The sequence below is a fragment of the Anas platyrhynchos genome, chromosome 12 (genome assembly GCF_047663525.1).
Source record: "Anas platyrhynchos isolate ZD024472 breed Pekin duck chromosome 12, IASCAAS_PekinDuck_T2T, whole genome shotgun sequence".
Lineage (NCBI taxonomy): Eukaryota > Metazoa > Chordata > Aves > Anseriformes > Anatidae > Anas > Anas platyrhynchos.
This window is the reverse complement of record NC_092598.1, coordinates 3,293,953-3,316,866: the sequence shown is the minus strand read 5'-3', so window position 1 is coordinate 3,316,866 and position 22,914 is coordinate 3,293,953. Positions and strand designations below refer to the sequence as shown.

At 41.0% G+C, this 22,914-nt stretch overlaps 1 long non-coding RNA gene across 1 annotated transcript; it reads right to left on the bottom strand.

Moving 5' to 3' along the window:
- Positions 1-829: 829 nt before the first annotated feature.
- On the bottom strand, positions 830-22,597 carry LOC106016043 (uncharacterized). Its single transcript, XR_002400630.4, has 3 exons — positions 22,461-22,597; positions 3,711-3,917; positions 830-3,164 (listed from the first exon to the last, which is right to left on the bottom strand). It is a non-coding gene; the product is annotated as an uncharacterized lncRNA (long non-coding RNA).
- Between the last annotated feature and the right edge of the window lie 317 nt (positions 22,598-22,914).

Genomic DNA, 22,914 nt, shown 5'->3' with positions numbered 1-22,914 from the left:
TTTCTGCCTTCTAACTTTGTGCTGATCACTGTCTCCTTGTCCCAGAGCGGTTCATAAATCCTCTCATGGAGAAACACTCAGCTCTCTGCAGACAATAGAGTCTTTCAGGCCAGGAGTGTTTATTTGCTGTCCCTGATTCGAGACAGTGATCAGGACTGTGGACAATAAATGTCGAGCCCTGACATTCGCAGTTTTATACAAAGATCAGTTGAAAAATTAGGGCAGGTTGCTCTTATGGCTGCTCCCTCCTCGTGTTAACCCCACTGGTTTGCTGGGGACATGGGCAGTCCCATCCGATGTCCAGCAAGCTAAGCAGGGTAGGATGCCCCTTGCACTTCAGTGGGGTACCCTTCCTTCACCCCCATGCACTCCACATTACTCCCTGCCCAGGAGTCAGCTGCAGGGAAGTGTTTCGTGCACAGCAAAATTTCATTGTTAGGAACATATGAGTCTCCATAAGACTGCTAGAATCCCAGAAAGCTAGAAGATAACTCATATAAACCTCAGAGCAGCCTCCTTTCCTCTCCATATCCCATAATTATCCTCAATATTCATATTTTTTCAAGTACATATGTGCACGTGTATGTACTCATATAACGATAATTGAAGGGTTTTATAAATTTCCATTCCTGTCTAATGACTTTTTACAGGCAATGTAATTACCTGTTCTTTTTATTGTTATTATAATGATTCAAACATGAATACCCCAAAAGTTTAGTCCAGCTAAAGAAATGGCTGCTGTAAAATTCTATATATATTTGGTCCACATAGCTTTAAATTAATCCATTTTTATTAGGGTGTTTGGCAAAAAAATTAATCGGAAACTGAGTCCAAACAGATTAGGATTTATTGCAACTCTGTAACTCTGAAGAGTAACTTGATGGATTTAAACCATTTTTACCATAAAAAATAATAATAAAGCAAACAAATTATCCTGGCTTAAAAGCTGGAAAACCATTCTCCCTTCTCGTGCTCTGCAATTTGAACCAGCTGAGATGATAAACTCCAACTCTTGAGTCTTTTCAGCGAGGAAGACTGATGAACTCTGACCAGGCAGCGTTTGGGAACTGGGCTCTCCGCAGCTGCGAGGTCTCCCCATGTCCCCGCAGATGCCGCTCGGCGTCACAGCACAGCTCCCCCAGGACCCGTGGCCGAGCAGCCGGATGCTCTGCGGGCAGCACCTCGGGCCGGGAGGGCGGTCGTGGATTGCTTTTTTCCAGGGGGGTCGTTAATCAAATGTGCGGCAAGGCATCGAAGCTCAGCAATAAGCACTCTAAGCCTCAAGGGTCTAAACTACTCCTTCCCAAATTCTGTAAATACAACATATTTTTGTGTCCCTTCTGTTTCCCTGGGGTCTTTTGTGTTCTTTGCTTTGTGCGGAAAAGCAAACCCAGTTAAAGCAAGGAGAGGTCCTGTAATTTCTGGTGCCTGTCCGTGTCCCTCCCCGAAGAAAGCTCTTCCTGGAGGTAAGTCAGTGGTGCAGAGGACTCCCAGCACTGCCTGTGGTCGCAACAGGCTGGACAAGTGTTAATTAATCCTCTGCTCCTTTGGAGGAATGTTTTCCAAGACTCATTTTACATGCTTTAAATCAAAGCACAGAGAGTTTCCTTTGTATGCTTTGATAAATGCTTTCTTATTATTTATATTACCATGGTGTTCAGAGGCCTCAGGAGAGATCGGAGCCCTATTGCAATAGGTGCTTTACAAAACCCCTCTGCGCAGCTGACAGTTTAAACAGATAAGGCAAAAATCAGAGATAGGAAAGTGACTTTTCAAAAATATAGTGAGGCTGGGAGCAGATCTCTATCCCTATCAACTTGGTCACCTCATGGTCAAGCTAAGACAAGACCCAGGTGGCAGAGGCATGTGTGTTTGTGACCATAGTGCCTCCAGGAAAATTGTTCTTCTTCCTCAGATGTTGGCTTCAATGCTTCATTGGAAACCTCTCTGGGGAAAACCAGGTCTTGCAGCAGTGTTCAGTGTGAGATGAAATTCAGGATCTTCAGGGACAGAGCATGTGGGCATAGTGAGGAAGGAGAAATGATTTTACAGCAAACTGGGAGCCACCCTGCTCACCGTGTTCCCCTGAATCTCTCATTTAAGCAGATCTTCAGGACTATAGTACCTTTCATCCAATTCATTTAGGCTGACTTTATGGATTTTTCCACCTCAGGAGAACCAGGAAACATTTTCCATGCTCCCTGGACAGTCCTTCAGCCAGTAAATGGTCACACAGCTTCTTCTTGCCCAAAGGCAGCTGCCTGTCCCTTGCCTGCAGCAGTGTGACTTGGACTGCCTCATGCTGCAACTGCTTTCTGTTGCGCAAACGAACGAATCCAGTCACTCAGACCTCACTGGGGATCTGGTCTTCATAAAGGAGCACAGGGTCATTTATAATAACTGGAAGGGGCTGACCCGCATGCAATATGTGAAATCCCAGTGTACATGTACATCTGGCCATCCTGGTTTTTTAAATGATGCATTTTCCTCCTTCCCCCCGCCACGTTGTCCATTATTCTGATCAGTGTGGACAAGACAAATAGCACCACACACCAATGTGTCTCTGTCAGAGGACGGAAGCGGTAACAAATGCTGCAAATGCCTTCTCAGAAGTCACTGTTGACCTTACTACTAACACAGACGTTTCTGATTCAAGAGGCGACTCCCCCTGTGCTACATGAGTTCACAATTCCTGTATTTGCTTGGTTATTTTTCTTTATCTCCCTGCTTTTTCTGCTAACTTCTTCCATCGGCAATGGCCATCACTCACTGGGTCAGCCCAAGCCATCCTGAATCGGAGCATTGGCAGCACTTCGCTTATTAGTCAGCCAACTCATGGGATCCTGGCAACCTTTTTCTCTTTATAAGGATAGGGTCCAAGCTGCTCTTTGATGTTGTCAAACCATGACTTCCACTGGTCTCCCTGCTGATTTCTTTGCTCTTTCTCCCTGGGAGTAGAAAGCCACAGGGAAGCATTTAGTGTTGTATCAGGCATCGCGCCAATCTGGTTTCAAGTCTTTGTTACTGTGCGGAGCAGACAGCCTGTCCGGTCCTGGATCTATAAGAGGGATGCTTTCATCTTATAAGAATGTTCTGTGTTTCTGTTGTTCAGGTTGTTCCACCTATCGAGCCCATCCAGGCAACCTCTGTAACAGTCAGTCTTCCTGAAATCCAAATAAGAAAAATCTAAGTCAAACACAGAGTTCAAAGTTTACCCAGAATTTATGTTTTATGGATTCAGAAACATAGAGGACAAAGTGAAATCTGCATTTCTGATGGGGTATTGATTTATTTCTACTCCATTTGCCTCCTAAGGCTTAAAAATATGTGGACAAAAAGGAGTCATTCTCCATATCTGAGGCAACACAAGTGAAATTCTGGCCCTTATTAAAGTCAATGGCAAAACTCCCATTGACTATGGTGGGGCCAGCATTTCACCCCATGATTTCTCATCTTGCTTTATTTTATTGACCTTTCTCGTGAATACTAGCGAAATGCAAATATTTTTTTCCAGCACAAGTCTTTGTACTCTATGAACTCTGCTGGATCCAAAGTACTTCATATGTATATAAGAAAAACAGTCAAAAACAAAAGAGAGAAGAGAGAACTGTGCAAATAATGATCTCCACAATCTATAAAAAATGGTCACATTCAATAACATATAGTGGTTTAAATGGTCAGAATAAATAAAAGAGGACTAATGTTTGTACCATGAAGAGCATTCTTAAGCCTGGATGGTGTGGACCACACTTCTTGGGAATGCCAATCACCTCAGCTGGGCTCTGTAGTGGCCATGAAGTCACAGACACTTTAATATCATCAGAGAGTGTACAAAGCTGAAGGAATCCATCACTTCTGAGCTGAGGGGATGGAGGAGGATTCCATTCCTTCAGCTTTATTTTGGTGAACTCTTCACACTGGAAAAAATGGATATTTCTTTCTCTGTGGGTTCAGCCTTAACATGGAGTGAATAAAAACAGCTGATTTCAGAGACAAAGAATTACCTTTCTTGCTTTCTCCCAAAGTCTTGTCTCATCCTTCAAATACTTTAGAATAATCCCCTCTGCTTTACCACTATGAATCCAGGAAAACCTCAACATTTCACGAAATTATTTTGTTGTTTTGTGGAAAAGCTTACTTGCAGTACAGAACTGTCAATGCTCTTTTACACATTTCATAGAACCCATCCCACATGCACCAACCCCAAATTTTCATTACAAACTTTACAACCAGGATCCAATGTAGTATGAAAGGGCTGTGATGTACCAGGTACTCAGGCAGTACAACTGGAAGAGACCTTCAATCAGTATGGAAATGATAGGTATTTGCAATCAGTTAGCACTATTTAGACAGTCATTAAAACAGTAAAAGGAGGAGAACCTCGATAAAACATTCTTGGTTTTACAACAAGCAAACAGAGGCACATGAAGCCATGTAAGTGGCAAGTGGATTAAAGCAGCTGTGGTGGAAAAAAAAGCAGAACTCTCGACTCCTAAAGCTGACATAGTATTATACCCAACACCTCAATATGATAGAGAAGGCAGAAAAGACAAAAGCCCAATAGTTTGGATACTTTGATATTGCTCCCAGTGCAGAACAAGAGCAGAAAGCTCCCAATTCAGTCTTCATTTTCATCCACTGCCCTGGTGCTTTTCAGCACTTAAATCCACAATCAATCTCACTTTTTCAGGATGTAAAATCCAAGGACCATGTTGTGTGGTGCTGCTTTGAGAACTTTTCTTTACAATGAAATAAAAACCAGTCTAAATTTTAAGTGCTTTGGGCTTGCATTTTCTCCCTTCACATTTATTTTGTTTCTCATTGTGCTTCTAAAAAAACACAACCACCACACAACAAAGAAATTGCAGTCGTCTCATGGTTCCTGTTTTGATGCCTCGTGGACCACCAGTGGTTTGCAGACCACAGGGTGAGTAATGGTGCACGAGAGCCCATTGCATGTTAAGTCCTCTGCTCTGACTCCTTCTGCCAAAGGAGCTCTGTTCACACCAGCGTATTCGTCCATGCTTTGTCAGACCTAATTCTGCCTGATTTGAGTTATGAAGCTTCCATCATGTCTTTGGGGAAAATTATTTCACTGTCTGCCATGTCTCTCAGGCCAGAATGTGGACTCGTGAAGCCTGCGGTGTGTATTTAGTAGAAGAGCACTTTGAAATTAATAAGGTTGAGGAAACGGGGCCAAAATTCTGTCCTCAGCCTCACTGGTGTGGTGCTTGTTAGAGCAGAGAGGAGCCGCCTGAGTGACAACGGATGGAGGGTGGGGGACTTCTACAGGGGCTGATGCATCACTGAATGTGCTTTTCCCGAAGACCTTTGGGAAATCCTTTAACCTTAATCACCCCAGCCGGGAAACCGAATAAACCATCAGGACCTTGCTAAAAAGCCAGCTCCTGCACTTAAATCAGTGTTACCACTTACATAAATAACAAACAAATCATATGATTTGGGCCCTATTTCCTGGCTGGAAGGATCGTGAAGACTGATCACTCACACAGAGCAAATTTTACACCAGTTTTGCTTTATAACAAGTGCTGTATTGGACTTGTGAACTTGGGTTAACAATATTGTTCTTTCTGAAAATATTAGCGCTCACTGAAATGCTTCAGACAAACATCCTATGAAGACTTAGTGGCCTCAGCTTGTTTGACTTGGAATCAAACTTGATTTCTAATTAGCCAATCTTCAGCAGTCTGTCAGAAAATGCAACGAGCTGCCAATTTTCACACCTTAGCCCCAAAAAAAGGTACCAATAAAAATCTTAAGAAAAACGGCCTATCACTTCTACTCCTAGGAAATTCCCAATATGTTCAAGGCTCTTCTCTATTCACGCACATATGCATGCAAACATACATTCACTTACATGCATGTTCCTATACACTCATATACAACTAACATCCAAATCTTTATATGAGCTTAAAGAGCCCAAAGAAAGAATATTTTCTTAATTTCCTACAATTTTCCATAGTCAAGGAAAGAAAAGTTTTGAGTATTTGAACAAGCCTCGACCATTTAAAATAACCAATGCAAACCAGCATTTTAGCTGTTTAAATCAAAACACATGCACTGATGTTTTTATAACAAAAATCAATAGGGAAATGAAATAAAATCAAGAGTGTATAAAGCATGCTTAAGTATAAGCTATCAAACAGCTGTTTCAGTCAAACATAGAAGTGGTACAAGTAGCATAGCTCAATGGAGTTGAAACTGCGCCCATCAGTATTTTACAGGCCTTTCAAAAATTCCATTGCAAGCCCCAAATGTATCCATAGCATTTTTCTTACAAATTTTGTTCGTTTGGATTAATTGTCAGTCATTTTCCACAGCCTTCAAACCTCAGATGCAAGTGGCTTCTAACGGGACACCAAAGTACAACCACTTGAGTGGGGAAAAAAAAGTTTTTGCTTGAGAAATGGCTCAGTAGTTTGGGTTTATCACAATTTAATTCAAACTTAACTCAGATCCAGCTTAGAGGGAATCCTTGAGGGTGTTGACTATGTCACAGATATCATGCATTGTCCCCTTCTACAAATGTACATGAGAAGGAGCAGTCCCTACTGCTCACCCTTCTTCTTTACAGTTGTTTGGAGGAGTAACTTTTTCACCACAGAAATTAAAAATCTGAAATCCATTAAAAAAAAAAAAAAAAAAAAAAAAAGCATTACTCCTCAAATGGTTAATTTTCATGGAGGTTACTTCTCTACCTAGAGGTTATTTTACCCCTGGGAACCAGAATAAGCTAACATGTTGTTTTATGGAAAATGGTAGAAATGGAGATTAAATAGCAAAATTTATGCTCTTAATGGTGTTGGCATACCCAGAAATGTCTCCATCTCAGTTTTGCTTCACATTTTCAAGTATGGTTCTGTCTTCTTTTCTACCACTAATAGTGTTCAGATGCAAGGGAAAATATTGTTCACTGTCAGCCACAGTGATTGTACAGCTTCAGAAGCCCATATTCTTTATGTGCCTATAAATTGCCTTATAGGGACCTCTTGACACTTACTCAGAGCATCTGGTACAAGAAAAGACAGTGGGTTTTAGTCCTGAAGACCTTTTTCAGCTGTTACAGATCTCCTACCTCCAGCAAATTCCAACTGACTTCAAGAAAAATTGGCCAATTAAAGTCTAGGTGAGAACTCCCAGATTTGGCCAATACTAATAAAATTATAGAAATGTGATTTGCTTCCTCAGCTAATAGTTTCCTTAAAGGCACTACCACATGCCACCACCTTTCTCTAACATCTCCTTGCAGGCCAGACCCGGCTCTCCTTCTTGCAGTGCCTGCTCTAGTAAATGTCAATAGCAGTCACGTCTGCTAAGGATTATTTGCATTCCTTACACAAGCAAGACTCTTCTTTGAGCCCTCATTTTTAAATTCCTCTTTACGAAGGTTTTCACTCATATCACGATCCATTAACTAAGCCATATGTAGGATCCTCCATCCAGAACCATTCCACTCCCAGAAACACAACTGCCAGGGAGAAATGAATATTTGGATCCATTCCTGTTTTCCTTTCTGGCTGTTTATTTAACACCGGAAAGATTATTGAAGATGTTATCTCAGAGAGAGTTCACTAGGGCATTTTTCTGTGACTGTATTATTGCAAGCACAGTCGGCTGGCTCTTATCTTCAGCTAATTAAGGTGCATTAAGCAGGGAAAATTGATCAAATGTGCACTGACCGTAATTTTGTTTGAGCTTTTTTGGTAACGTAAACATGCTATTTCTTGCATCTTTTGTTCAATTTGAAATGGCTCTGCTTTGCTTCCTCTACCTATAAACTAGAGAGGTTTCATTTGGGAAAAGGCTGTTTGTGTGTCCGAGTCCTGGTCCTTCATAACCACTAGCACCTATGTAAGATGGTGTAATACAGAAAGATCCACGTCTCCCATGAAAAGCTCTGTAGAAATCCACAGCAACTACAAATCCCTGCTAGGAGAAAAGCAAAGTATTTATAAACTGATAGGAATGCCCAGATGCGACTAAACCATGATTTACAATCCAGACTCCTGTGGAAAACAGTTTTTCTCCACCCCAGTCTCCCCAGAGACTTCTGTCTGTTTGAGAAGAGGAAATACATATTTGCCACTACAGATATGGCTATTTGTGGTCACTCAAATCTGCCAGGGCTGCCACAGATTAGGAAGCATTTTTGGTGCCCCTCAGAGCTCCATCACTGCCCAGTCCAACCGTTTCTGATGCTTCAGCATGGGATTAACTCTATTAAAATGACATAAATAATGTGCAAGTAATATCAATAAGACTTTAAGACAGACCTCAATGTCACCTTCTGGGTACATAACGTTTAACTGTACAATTATTTATTATTCTTTTTGCTGCATTTTCAGCATTTTTAACAGACCGAGGCTGAATTTCATGGTCTGTTGGTAATTTGTATGCATTGTTACCACTCAATGATCGTATTATTTCTGGTGACCCCACTTGAACTTGCTTCCCTCAAGTCCATAGCAGGTCCAGGAGGCAAGGGCTTGGTTTGCTGCAATGAACTCTCGGTGGGACTACACCTTTGGACCACCCAGAACAGCAGCAAACTGAGCACAGCTGCCCATGTGCTTCATAGCATTGCTCATATCTGGAGCCCACCTGTGCTCCTTGACCCATGCTGTGGCTTCCTGTTCATTGCTAGTCTCATTCAGACTCGCCGTGCCCCCGCAATTTAGCTCACAGGTACCTCAGAGACCTCACCTCTTTCTCCCTCCCTCTCCTTGCAAAATCCACTGCAGAGGTGGAGCTGACTTTATTTAACTGAGAGCAACTAAATGCAGGTGGTGTGAATGTGGCGGGCTTTGCTGGAAGCCATGGAAACTCCCATGCCTTTGCATTCTCCAAGAGTCTGGCCCAGGATGTTTTCTATTTTTATTTTTATGTCTGCACCTAAACCTCCAGTTGGACGTATTTTAAAGTAAACAGCGTTGATAAATAAAAGCTTTTGCATTTCCCAGTCATCCCAGAGCATTTCTCCCTCCTCCTAATCTTTTACTGCTTGTTACAGATACAACAAATAAATATGCAGCCAGCATCCCAAGTTTCCTCTTGCTCAGTCAATTCATCCTGAAATCTGGTTTTTGAATGGCCGCCTTTTAAGAGAAGTGCCAAAGCAGAGAATTTCAGTTCTTGGGTGGAAAACTCCTGATGCAGGACTTTTCACCTCAAATTAGTCATCAATCATCAACAGCCATGTACATTTTACTCTGACCTTGGGCTTTGCTGGAGCCAAAATTTAAAGGCTTAACTGGCAGGATGGGAACAGAAATGCTCAACTGAACAGCAGCCAGCAAGTAGCCCTGTGATTTCTTCTGGATCTGGATGGTGGAAACAAAGGGGGAGAGTGCCCATGTTCCAGGTGGAAGTAGAGGGGTTATGGGGCCAGGGCTGTCTTCCCTGTCAACTTTCATGATGCTCACCTTCTCTGGCCTCCTACATCACCATCTCCACACTGTGTGCTTAGGCCCTTTTCCGAATCTGTGACTTCAAGAGAATTCACCTTAGTTTGAAGCCCCAGCCTTTGATCTTGGTAACCAAGGTCTTTATTTATTTAAGATGGTAATTAACTGAATTTAGTAATGGAAAGATTTTTGAACTTAATGGGCCTATGTTTGAAAAGCACTCTTGGATTTTTTTTAATTTATAAATCCCACCCTTTTCCCACTTTGTGAAACTTTTCTGTTCATCCTTTTCATTAAAGACCTCAGATTGAAGACTTGTGACTTGGGAAGCATATGGATTTTACAGCCCATGCAAACCAAAAGCTGAGGCATTCATCCACACAGACCATTTGTTTATTGTCCCAGCAATGGGACTTTTTGGCTCAGCAGACATCACAGTACAGGTTCCAGACTCGCAGCTTTTCAGCCTCTCACTGTGTGTCCCAGCTGCATCAAGACCCTGGCAGGTCTAACTCTTCTCCAACAGCCACCTTCCCTCACTTAAAAGAGGCCTGGGGATTGTCAGGCCTTGGTTCATTTCCAAAGCCTATTAATTGAACCTGCAGGGCTTGGTTCTCCTAACACACAAGGAGCCCAAATCTGGAAGCTTCACACAGCTGCTCTGATTATTGCAAATGCAGAGCACATGCCAGTCTTACATCTTTACATGGGAAATAAGGGACTATTCCCAGCCCTGAGGGGCTCAAATGGGTAAAAAGTTTTTTTGTTTTTTTTTTGTTTTTTTTTTTTTAAAGAAGGTCTCATTGAGTGCATGTTTCCTGGCTCTGAAGGAATTATTCCTACACAGAAACTGTTTGTGTCCAAACAGAGCTGTGGAAAGGGTGGGGTGAGAAAGAAGCTTGCCTCAGAGGCCGGCTGAATAAAGGGAGACTTTCTCACACCCGGACATCTGCTGCCCAGAGTCCATCCGTCTCCGGCCATAAACAGAGAGCGCACATGGTGATGGGAGCACCCAGGGCCAGGGGGCAAAGGGACAGGACCTAGTTGCCTAAAATGGCCCTTTTGATGCAACATGTGGCAGCTCAAACATGAGATGTCCTGAGGGCAGCAGAGAAGCTCCTGAGGGCCTTGACCACCTCAGAGCTTCTTGTAGTTGTCCTTTTTTATTTTTATTTTTTCCTTCTAGGAACATAGGGGAAGGAGAAGAATTTTACATCAGGGATTCTCCAAAGCAAGGGGCTTATTTTGAGGCACTGAAGAGCTGAAGCTTCTACAAACACTGAGTGAAACAGTGCCTTACCAGGCATCCTCATCTCTCCAAAGAATGTTTGTGGATGAAGGCCAATATCTCCTGCCTCTGTGCCTCCTTTGTGTTTGCCTGGTTTGAGTAGTGGCCATCTCTTTTCTGTTTATCTTCCCTGGCTGGGGATTTTGAGTGTCCATGATTCCAGCCAGCCTTCAGACAGCAGCTGTAGTAAGCAAGCCAGAAGTAGCTGTTTAACATGGTTTGCGATGTCCTCAGGGGTCCCCCTGAGCCCACAGTTACTCATAAAGGATATGGGTCTCACACAGGTTCAGTATCAAGTCTGGCAGCCCCATGTAGGTTTCTCAGATACTTCAGGATGCCTCAGTGCAATATACTCAAGCCCAACTATATTTGGCTGTGTGAAGGTCAATCCCCAGGGCCCTGCTTAGGCATTGTTTTGTCCATAACTCCTTACAAGACACGTTTCAGCTTCCAGGCACTCTGCTTAGCTCTGAAAAACTAGAGGTTCCCCTCATGAACACTAACTTCACTGAATGAAAAGGGGATGAGGAGCAGGCCCAGCCTCGGCCTATAGCTGCTTCTAAGTTGTCCCCAACAGCTTCTGCCCAGGTAGAACCAGTTCCCACAGATGACAGGAAGGCAGGGAGCAGAAGGGATCAAGTACACAGAAAGCCATTTGTCTGAAAACTGGGACACACATTGACTGCAAATATTTTGCAACATTCACTCAGCCCTAATAGGAACTCACACATTCCTTGAAATGGGCTATTCATTATACCACAGCTAGTAAAAGAGAAGGGATTTTTTTCCCTAGCCCTTAAACATATGATTTTGAGCTCCAACAAGGACTTTACGAAGTTCATGTGGAGCAACTTCAACTGCAGCATGCACTGCCTTCAGCCGTGTGCCGGCTGGGGGCACTTGCTTGTGGCTCAGCAGGCCCAGTGCAGGCCTGTGTTCATGGGCCCCTTGTGCCTGGGAAGCTGTGCCAAAGCCATGAGCTTTTATTAGCACTAACTTTCCATTTAGTCGGGAGGGACCGTTCCATTTGCTTCCCCTACAGTATAGCACTGGCTCCACCTCAACATTTGCACCTTATAAAGTGTTGTCATGACCCGACTAGAGCAGTTTATACAAGGCCCTTCAAGATCCCCAGTAATGAAGAGTAAATAACTGAGGAAAGCTTTCTCTCACTTTGCAGCTTTCTTTCAGTCTCAAAAGAAATAAAACAACTTACTTAACAGCATTCTTTAATCTTTTGCACCAGTGGCCTCCTTTATAGGGTGTTAGACAGAGCCAGTGTAAATCCAACCTCTGTAATGGGGTCAGTGTTTCTCAACAGGTGTTGGGTGGATACAGCCTAAGATCTATTTTTTCAATAAATGTCAAGCCAGAAAGCTTGCTGTTCATACACAGGCAGCTTTAACATGTGGTTCTCTCACACACTCACCCCTCCCCAGTACCCCCTTCCCAATCTTTTTTTCCAGCAGCCCACCAAGGCCTCCAATTTAATAAACGAAAGCAGCAAATGCCTGTTGCCCAGCGGTAGGAGCTAGAGCCGCTGAGCTTCAGGCACAGACTGCAAAAAGGATTAAAGGAATCCATCTGCTGGAAACAAATCTTTCCTTCTGCTCTCTTTCCACCAAGGGGCTGCAAAACAAACTGCTGGGGCACAGTAGGTACAGCAGAAACTACTGGCTCACCCAAAAAGACTTGCTGCATGATTTGGAAGTAGGCTTGGGCCTGATCCTGAGGCTCTTAATTATTCTTTTGCTAATGCAAAATGCTTTTCAGAGCCAGCAGAAAGATCACCTGTGTAAAGATGACATTAGTGGGCATACAGCCATCGAGTTTCATTCTGAACTAAGTTTGTTGACCAACAGATTCCTTCCAGCAGGGGCACAATTTTACATCTCCTGTGCAACTGTGCAGCAAAACATACCACAGTGAAACATGACAATTAGTTACAAAATTAGCTCCTGGATAAGCAATTTATTTAAATAATATATCATTAATGCCCACACATACAATCAGTATTTTCTATGGATCTTCTTACATTTATATTAAAATACTAAGTCTTCAAATGAGTCTTTGAATCAAGCTAACATTCCTTCACTGGTGATTGCCAGGTAATTACTAATACGACAGGTCCCTCAGGACTGCTGCTGCTCCCCTGGTGCCAGAACATGCTGGGCTTCCCACTCCCTGCATGTCCATGCAAAGTATGGGTCCAGAGCACAAAGCCTTCTTTGCAGTATTTAATGGTGGTGTGGCAGACTGTGCTGCCTCCCTGCTTTCTTATGCAAATAAGATATGGGAAATTAATGCAAAAATATTTCCCTGAGTATTCATTCAAATCTGTGGGCAAAAATATAAAAATCACACTTCACAGTTACTTGGCTTATTCAAAGTATTTCCTTATGTACTTACTTTAAGCATGTTCTTAAGTCCATCTTTTAATAAAATCACCTCAGTATCTAAACAAATCCTTAGGCACTTAGCTTAATAAGGGGCTATAAGAATTGAAATATACTGAAAATATTTGTGGAAAGCAATTTGCAAGGTATGATAGAAAACAGACCTTAAAACATTTGCATGTTCAAATATCCTTCCTAGCTTTTTTTTTTTTTACTAAAAAGTATATGTGGTCTATCAGAAGTGAGCAAAGTTCTAATTTCAATATTTCTGAACAAACATGGGGGCTGATGGAATAAGACACCCAGATAAATTGCTGTCAATCAAAATAGCAGAATAGATAGGAGGGTATTGAGAACTGTTCAGATATTCCATGAGCCAATAGAAAAAGCACATTTCAAGAAATCTTCAATTTTTGTTAATTTTTGTCTGGTGGTGGACATAAAATTACCAGTGGTATTTAACAAATAAAAAACCCTTTTGTTTATATCAGTTTTGATTATAATGGTATTTTGTGGCTGCCAATCCAGCTTTGTCTGGCTAGATGTTAGTCAGTTAAAAAAGGAGTTTCTTTCTGTTCTGTTTTTATTTGGTAAACCAGAAACCAACTTACTCATTATACATTCTGAAAACAGTTTTACTAATCCCAGTCAAGTACTGCAAACATTTATATATGTTTTAAGAGTATGAAAATGGGCTATGTACAGTAAAGCACAGGATCCTTTGGACTAGTGGAAGGTGGCATTTTCTGTGTTTTCTTTTTTAATCCAGTTTGAACAGTCAAAACACTGAGTGAATACCTACCATTGTTTTTGTATTGATGTTTCTCAGCTCCAGTGGGGTTCCATCTTGTCTCTACTTTACAGTAGACAGTTGCAGTAGAATAGAGTGTAACCCAAGGATTGGTATAATTTCATGTAGATTAGGACAAAAACATGGACAGAACAACAATGAGGTAAATAACAGCTGTAGGAGCAAGCCTTATCAATAACTTCCAAGAATGTTTGGACAATGCCAAAATCAGGAAGGACCTCCATCTAAATATTTTCATGCTTGAGTAATGATGAAAACAAATGATCTCTGAAGAAAAACAATAAGATATTTGAAGTTAAATTGAATATGCTGTCTACTATGCTGCTGTGAATATGTTTTTTCCCAATAAAATTATGTTTGACTGGAGAACTTAGTCTTGATCAGAAGACTATAGAATTTCATGAGGCACGAGAAAATACAAATAATTCTGCAAATGCAGTGGGATACTATTACTTTTAGATTTAAAATGAACAGATTGTTTAGAATAAGACATTTTCAAGATTCAGAAAAAGATTAAAATGCCAGAGATGTGATACCTATATGCTTCTAGTGAAACTGTCTTTGCAAGGAAATGAGTGATGTAATTAGCAACTCACCTTGCAAAGGTGGAGCGAAAGGGAGAATTCAAGCAAATTTTAACAAACCAAATAGAGATATTTACACCAAAGAAAAGTATTCCACAGATATTTGATCTTGCAATTGCATTAAGGTTCAGAGAGCTGAACAATAGGTACTAAAGGTAATTGTACTAGGATACAGCCTGGGCAAGAGATGCCACATAAACCATCAATTTATTATGTGACTACTTAAATCTGAAGAATAAAAACCACATGGCCTTATCTTTATATCCTGGCTCTGTTAGCAGCCAACACTTACTGTGTAGGAAAAAAGTTTAAAAACCAAGGACAGGAACAGAATGATCCTTTCCCTGGTTTGTCCTTCCAACTCCCAGCAGCTTAGGAACAAAGCAAACCAGAGATTGCATCCAGACTCCCATGTTCAGTAGCCACCAGTGAATTTACCCACCATTAATTTGTCTAATCCCTTCCTGAATGCATTCTTTTGGCCCCCAAGACATCGTGGCAGAGATGCTGAATAAATATGATCTCTGGATATTTGCTGAGATGTTGCAAGCATAAAACAAACAGTAACATTGGATTAAGTCATGATTGTGCAACCTCATCTCCCATGTATCTCAATGGGAGTTGCAGTTCTTCAGCTTCATTTGCAGTTTGACTTTTCTGTAGGACAGGGGCTGTTTGTTCCTTGAGAAACGCTGAGCTGGCATCACTGGGAAGGAAAAATGGAGCTCAGTTGTGTATAGAACTTGGGCATTGGCACATTGTTAACTCAAGGATGCGTTTGTTAAAAAAATGTTTTCCTGAAAGTTACTCATGCATTTACAAACTTTTGCCACAAAATCAAAATGCTACTGTAAATACAAAAATTGAGAAGTGACTAAGAAAACACATCTCTTGGTTTTCATTGGAAATCATGTAAAAAGTTTGTAAGCTTTTAATTAAAAAAAGAAGGCAGCCAACACAGACACGTTTCGGAGAAATTCACTGTATTAAAGCCTGTAATTTTGGTTAACTAATTGTTTGGAGAATATTTTCAAGCAACCCAAGTACGAAACAACTTTCCTTCCTTACAGGAATCAAACCCTTCAACAGCATCACAGAATTTTCTTTCAACCAAGAAAGTAGTTCTGCTTTCAGGTGTTGGGACAGCCATAGCTTGAATGCAAAAGCAGCTCTGAAACTAATAATTATACAGCTCAGACTTGCTCTATGTGCATTTTCATTTGATATTTAGATTTTTTTTTATTAATTGTTTTATTCTTATTTATTAAACACAGGGATTGAAGTTACAGAGGATGTAAACAGGCATATGCGAAGATTATTCCCAGGTTCAATACTAGCATTGTTAGTATTGGTAAGCTCCTGAGCCAAATATACCTTTATTTTATTCATTTTATAACACCCTAGTTCCTTCCCTTGTAATACCCTGGTCCATTTATTAGGTTCTACCATGTTATCTATCATAAAATTAGCATTAAGACCAAAGTAGTGACAAACCTAATTCTCAGAAAATCTGTCACATTTCAGAGTTTGAATAGAGATCTGAAATATCAGAAAACATAACACAAATTGTTTCAACATGTGAGCCTCTAACTGCCATATACACTTGAAGACAAACATTACTAGTGATAGCAAGACCTGGATGCTCTAGTGTCATTATTTGGTGAAGGTATCTAGTGATAATCACAAAATAAAATAAATTTTCAGCTTTGTTTTGGCACTTAGAGTGGATCTTCTGGCAGAAGAGACTTAGAATAAAACTTTAGCCACTGTGAGATGGAATAAGATCCAAAAGTGTGTAGCTATCAGGTCTGGTTGCATGCTTTTATTCCAAAGCATGATCTTTCATAATCAAAGGCTCTGAGTAGGGCAATTGGCTCCAGCACAGCTTCTGGTGACATGTCTGTAGGATTTTTGGAAATTTTGTGCACCAGGAATAGAAAACTAATGTGGGACTTACACTACAAATATGAGAAGAAAAACTTGGAGGGTCCAGAGCTAACTGGGGAACTAGTTGCTTCTGCTAGGGACAAGAATGGGGAAAAAAAAAAGAGTCTGCAAAGGAAGCTGCATTTCAGAGGTCAGCAGGCATAGGGGTAAAGTAAGAATTGCCAAAAGTCAAGCTGAGTTAGACCTTGCAAAGGATATTAAAATAAACAAAGTTCTTTAACCAGAAGAATAAAAGAGAACAGGAAAAGACATGGGTTGTCTGTGCAGTAAGGATGACGCTCAGATTAAAAAAAGTGAATATAACTCCCAAATTAAATGAACACATTACACGTGCTTTCAATGAGGATGTATGGAATACAGGGTAAAGGCTGGACACTCATAGGAGTTAGTGGCCAAAAATGGTTGTTACCACATGAGAAGGAAAGAAAACTCAGAGGACTCAATATGCTGAAATCAGTGTACAGAGGGGAAAAAAGTCACCCAGAAGAGTGGGAAAGCTAGCAGTCCATTAGTCAGGACAGAAATAAATGTATTCAGCTGGGGTGACCTGAACAATTACACATGCCTGCAGCTGTCCACAGTAATCTGAAAAGCTTTAGAAAAAAATCTATGAGTGATTACAAACATCAAGGTAAACACAAAAGGAAGAAAATGTGAAGCGAGTTTACCTGAGCAATTCTAACATGCCATCTTTCCCTGATTTTCTCCATTCTCTGAGCAGAGCTAAAAAAAACATGCAGTGCTTCAGAGTAGCAAAGATGGGAGCTGGCACCAGACTGCAACCCAGTAAGAAACCAGCTAAATATAAATTGCTCACGTTGTCTGAAACAAATAGTAGGATGTTACAGGCTGTTCCCAAAGATCAATCACGAGACCATCATGATTGAGACAATCATGCTCAGTGGAATAGCAATCTTGCCCTGTTCAGCTTGACAACTATTCCCTGAGATTGCATTCAGGGAGACATGCTGGTGAGGACAGAGAACACTCTGGTAAAGAACAGCATCAGCATAAGTGTCACTTGCTGGCCAAAAAGGCATTTACATGTTCAGAAGGAACAGAAACAATCAGAACATCTACCACACTGAATGCAGCGGTCTCTCCACACCATTTCCATTGGCAGCAAGAGGCCCTGGAACAAACTTCCTGTAGAAGTAGTGGAGTAAGGAGCAAAGTAATTAAAAAGAGGAAAGGGACCCCAGAAGTCCTTTGCAGTTCCTTATTTCTGGACCAGTAACTGGAAGCTTTGTCCAGAGCTTATTAAACAGTGCAGAATTTCTTCCATTGCTCTCTGTCAAGGCCAGCATTTTATACCTGCCCATATAACAGCCATCAGGGATCATGAAGTTACTAAATATAGCTATTAAGTAGTCTAGTGCTCTGAAACACTGGGTTTCCATTCCATCTGAAACTTCTGAAGTCCTCTCCTTCCCATTCGTACTTTTTCAACAGACATATTAACAGAGAACTAGGAATGAGCCATAAATTAATTTTCACTGTTTCTAAGCCAGTTGGCATAAATCATTGCAGCCAAGTTGCTGAGCAAAAGAAACATACATTTAACAGATAATCTTTGTGAAACAGTGATATTTACAGTTTTGAAGAGCTACATAATTTTACCCTCTAACAAATATTAGAAGCAAAGCTTTACCCTGTTTAACCTCAAGGCACTATCGAGAGCATATTTTTAATTATTTTTTTCCTGTTTACTCTCCTTCCTAATGTCATCACTGACATTTAAAAGTTTGTAGAGCATTGACATGTGGAATAATGAGAAGATCAGTTTTTAAACATAGAAAGAAATCTCTTTCCATTCATATGAAATGTTTTCAAATTAAATAAAAGTTTACTCTGAAATTTACTTTTGGTTTTTCCCAATTTACATGTCATGAGCAGTCTGTTTCAATGTTTTAAAATTCATGTAGAGTGGTTTTCAAATGAGATAAAATCTTTCAGAATGAAGTGAACTATGAATAAAATCTCAGGAACAAAGGTTTAAATGATCTTTCTTTGTAAGCTCTGTCCAAGTCAGGATACTGAATAGTCACTTCCTGACTTGAAAAATGAAGCATTGTCCCAGAGTATATAGACTTAAATACTCACTATGGTGAATTGCAGCCCAATATTAAATCTGTGCAATATACCAAACTCCAGATATGCTGACCCAATCACAAGACCTTTAAATTAAGAAAATGAGAATTTCTCAAGAGAAAACATCCAAGTGCTATTTTAATAGTGCAGGCAGGGTAAAAGCTGTCTTTTTGCAATTAAAAGTTGCAATTCATTCTTAGGGTAGAGTTTGATCAATACGATATACTGGAGTCCATCATGTTCTAAATGCATAAAACTGAAGACCAAAATGATCTGATCATTTGCAAACAACCATGCTCTCAGACTCTTGCATTTCACCCCTATACTCCACTGTTGAGCCCTATAGCTTGTATTTGGTTAAATCATTCTGTGTTCAAGGTATCCCCATCCCTGATAAAGACCACAGAGCTCGTTAATTCTGGAGACGAAGCTGCTCTCATGATGATAGCTTTTTATTTTGCAGAATGACAGCTTTAACACGCAAACCCCACCATTGCCTTCACAAGCAGGCACACAAAAGCCAAACCCTGCACCAAAGATCTCTCTATATGGCCAGTTTTGCTGCAGTTAAAGGTCAGCCCATAGCTGTGGGATCCCAAGAGCATCCTGATCTTTATCTCTGCCTGAGAAAGTGGCAGAATGTAGCACATGAAAACATGCTTTCCACGCAAGAGGATGAAGCCTGCTTGTTCGATGACTGCAATTTGGGGAACATGCCTTGCATTCTGCCATGGCAGGGACATCATTAACCTTCATTTTTTAAAATCTGTAATTAAGAGTATCAGTCAACTTTCTGTTTTAAAACAGTGTGTTCTCATGAGAGCTCCACAGGTTGTTTGAAATCTGGGCCTCTTCCCAGTATTTTTCAGCCAGTTTCCTGAGCTTGCTGACAGAGCTGTCTGGACGGCCACTGGCTCGCATTCCTCGCAGTCTCTGCTCCAAGCCAGCTTCTTTGGGCCCAATTTCAACAAATACAGACGGACCACCACAATCCAGAGCTCAACGTGGGACTGGCACCACATGCCTTCAAGATATTAAACATAAATCAGCTGTGGCGAGCAGAGACAGATGTGGGCGTTAAGAGAACTGCCAGCTCCATACACTAAATATGGAGTTTTACATAGGGAATGCCAAAGATCGCAGGTCTTTCTTTAATGCAAATTCGGCTGAAGGAGCAAGAACAGCAGCCAATTAAGCAGCTTGCAATAGAAAGCAGGCACTTTCTATTGAATTTGCAGATGGGAGGCCTGGGTTCAAGTCAAGAGAGAGGACAACGCTGCAAAGGCAAGTTGCCTTGCTTAAGACCCAGGAGAAAGATGTCAGTTCAGTGTTACAATAACACATCCTGGGAGAGCATCGTGGCTGGGGACTCCTGTGGTCCTTCCAGGCTGTCCAAGCCTCTGTTCCCTCAATGGAGGAGCAGTTACTCCTCTGAGCCCTCAGAGAGGGGGCAAAAGCAAGTCTGTCTCAGGAAGCCTGCCTGAAGGGATGGGACTTTGTCAAATAGGCTCTGAGATATTAGGAGCATGGCATCAGCTTGCTCATTGCTGGAGGTTTCATGGGTTTTGTAACCAGCACAGGGAACAACCCTGATTCCAAGATTCCAATCTTTCTACATTTCATAATGTAGAAATCTGATGGATAACATTTATGCACGTGAATAACTTCATGTGCCTCAGTCCCACTGATGCCAACAACTTTCTGGCATGAGAAAAACTTAATGCAAAGCATAAGGTAGGTATCAGTAGGACATGCTCTGAGGTGTTACCATTCTAATAATGTATTTTGGTTCCAGCATACTGGCTGGTCTCTATTTGATATCCCACCTGACAGCTCTATCCTGCTTTAAAAAGCAGGAATTACAAAGATTAGAAACTGCTTTCTGTTCCAATGCCTTACCTAAAGCAGGGCAACATTACAGTCAAAGTAAAGCACTGTGTGTTTCATCCAGGAATTGGGATGTTCCACCAGATTTTGCTTGGGAAGTTTACGTTGATTACAGACCAGAAACATCTTGTTAAAACTCTGAACCAAAACGGACTGGAGCAGCCAGCAGCTGGCAGATTGCAGAGGTGGACTCGCATGTTAGCATCTTAATACCATTACATCAGGTGGCTCAAACACAGAAATGCTGACACACGCTCCTGACTGCCATTACAAGCTGACAGTGCTCCACATGCAATCAGACCTCGCTTGCAGGATTTCTCCTTCTAGGAAAGTATTGTTACTGCAAAAGATAACACAGTGAGAGGGAAGTTAACAGTTTTAAGAGCTCAGCCTGCATTCACAGGGCAGAGGTAGCAAGTTTTGCCTCATTGAGGGCATTTACAGAGTCAAGTTTAATGACAAAGCATGACTACTGGTGTCAGCCCAAAGGGGCTGTTTTGAGTGCACTGTATCTGAGCACCAACATACAACTCCTCACTGAAAAACATCCCTCTGTGTTAACAGGATTTCAAAGTTTTCCATCAGATTTCTACATTATGGCATGGAACTTAGTAAGAAGTGGGAACTCACATAAAATACTTTTTACCCCCATAGACATAAACATTATAATTCTTTGGACAGGATGATATTTTATTTCTAAACAGGATTCTACCCCTCCCTTCCCGATCTTTACCCCCTATTCACCCATTACCAGAATATTTACAAAGTATTCAATGTGAAGAATTCAATACGAAGAATAGGAAGTACTCTGCAGAGTATTAGAACAGAGGTGTATTTGGGAACCTCAACCTGTAATTCAGCCACTTGCACAGCTCTGTGGTTGATATCAGTGAATACCCCCTCCCCACAGCAAAAAACAAAGGCTTGACTTAATCTCTCTTAGCAAAATACTTTTTCTCTTCAAAGAGGACAGCAGAGACATCCATCCTCAGAATAGCAAACTGATGATGTATAGGATACATTCTGCTGTCTGGTAGGATAGTGCTATAGATTAGGGTGTTTCTGAACTGGGCAGCAGAATAAATGCTACAACCCTAATGTGTGCCAATATTTTCATTTTCAGTAGTGAGACTATTTAGGACATAAGTTCAGAGTGTTGTTATGTTGCAGAATTAAGACAGAGGAAAAAAAAAATGTATCTCTTCATATATCAGTAAGTTTTGTACATATCCATTCAATAGAAGCCAAATTTTGCAGCCAAGGACATACAAAAAAAAAGAGAACAGGATGTTGCTCTAGGGTTCATTACAAAAGGTGAACCCATCAGCAATATTTCCAAGGAAGTAGATGTTTTCACTACTTTTATTTTCTGAGAGGCAGCACTTTACACTCTTGGTGAATTAGGAAGCAAGATAGCAAATTTCTTTTTAGCTGGAAAAAAAGAAAGAGTGGAAGGGGCAGCTCTTTCTTTTCACATAAGGAGAACAGGAACTTGAAATGATCCCTGCTCTACCCCTGGGTTTGTACCTCTCTGCAGCCAGCTTTTCATGAGAAGAGCTTCTCTATATCATCTCAATTCCAGAACAGTTATCTGCTATATTTTTAGCATGTTCCCTGAACCCAATTTCTCTCCAACAACATAAAAATGTGAGATGCAGGGAATAAGATAAAAATTGTAATATACTCATCTAATTTCTTATATTTCAGGAAAATAAAGAAATACAGCTGAAAAGCTGAAATCTTCCCTCACTCTCCTACCAGAAAAAAATAATCTTAAAGATATCTTAAAGCAAATAAAAAAAAATCCCACCCTTTTGAAGATGTTATTTGTTTGTCACAGTATTACTACAGCTTAGTTAACATTGGCAAAACAGACAAAAAAAAATCATAAAAAGAAAGACTATAAAATAAAATTTGACATGTTTAAGTTTTACCTACTAGGCTTAGAAAAATAAAGCTGCTTCCTTGGAAACAAGAGTAAAGAGATACAATTTTTTGCATCAGAACAAAAGAAAAAAAGAGATGTGTTACCTGTGTCTTGAGAGCTGGTTTTCAGCAAAACCTGGAGAACATGACTGCCACTAACATAGGAGCAGTTTCAGCTGAGGTGAGCCTACAGCAGAACAACCTCCCCATAAATCTTTCAGACAGAAGCTGCAAAGAGCAGCATTGCACAAATTTATAAATACCTCGTTTAAATCTAAGCACCTGGCAATTATGGAGACAGCTCAAAAGGCTAATGGCCTCGTTTGCTTTTTTTTTTTTTTTTTTTTCTTCCCTCTTTCCTCATTAACATATCTACATGCAAGGAGCAATTGTTTTGCAAACCTACCCCACCTGCTCTATCAATAATGCATTTTGATGCCAAGCTCTCACTGTTTGATGAAATTAATTAGTATCAGTGGTGAGCCGTGGAATCAGCTTTGTGGACCTACCACTGGGGCATGCAGTGGTGATGGACAGTCCTCCCCCCCCCCTCCTCCCA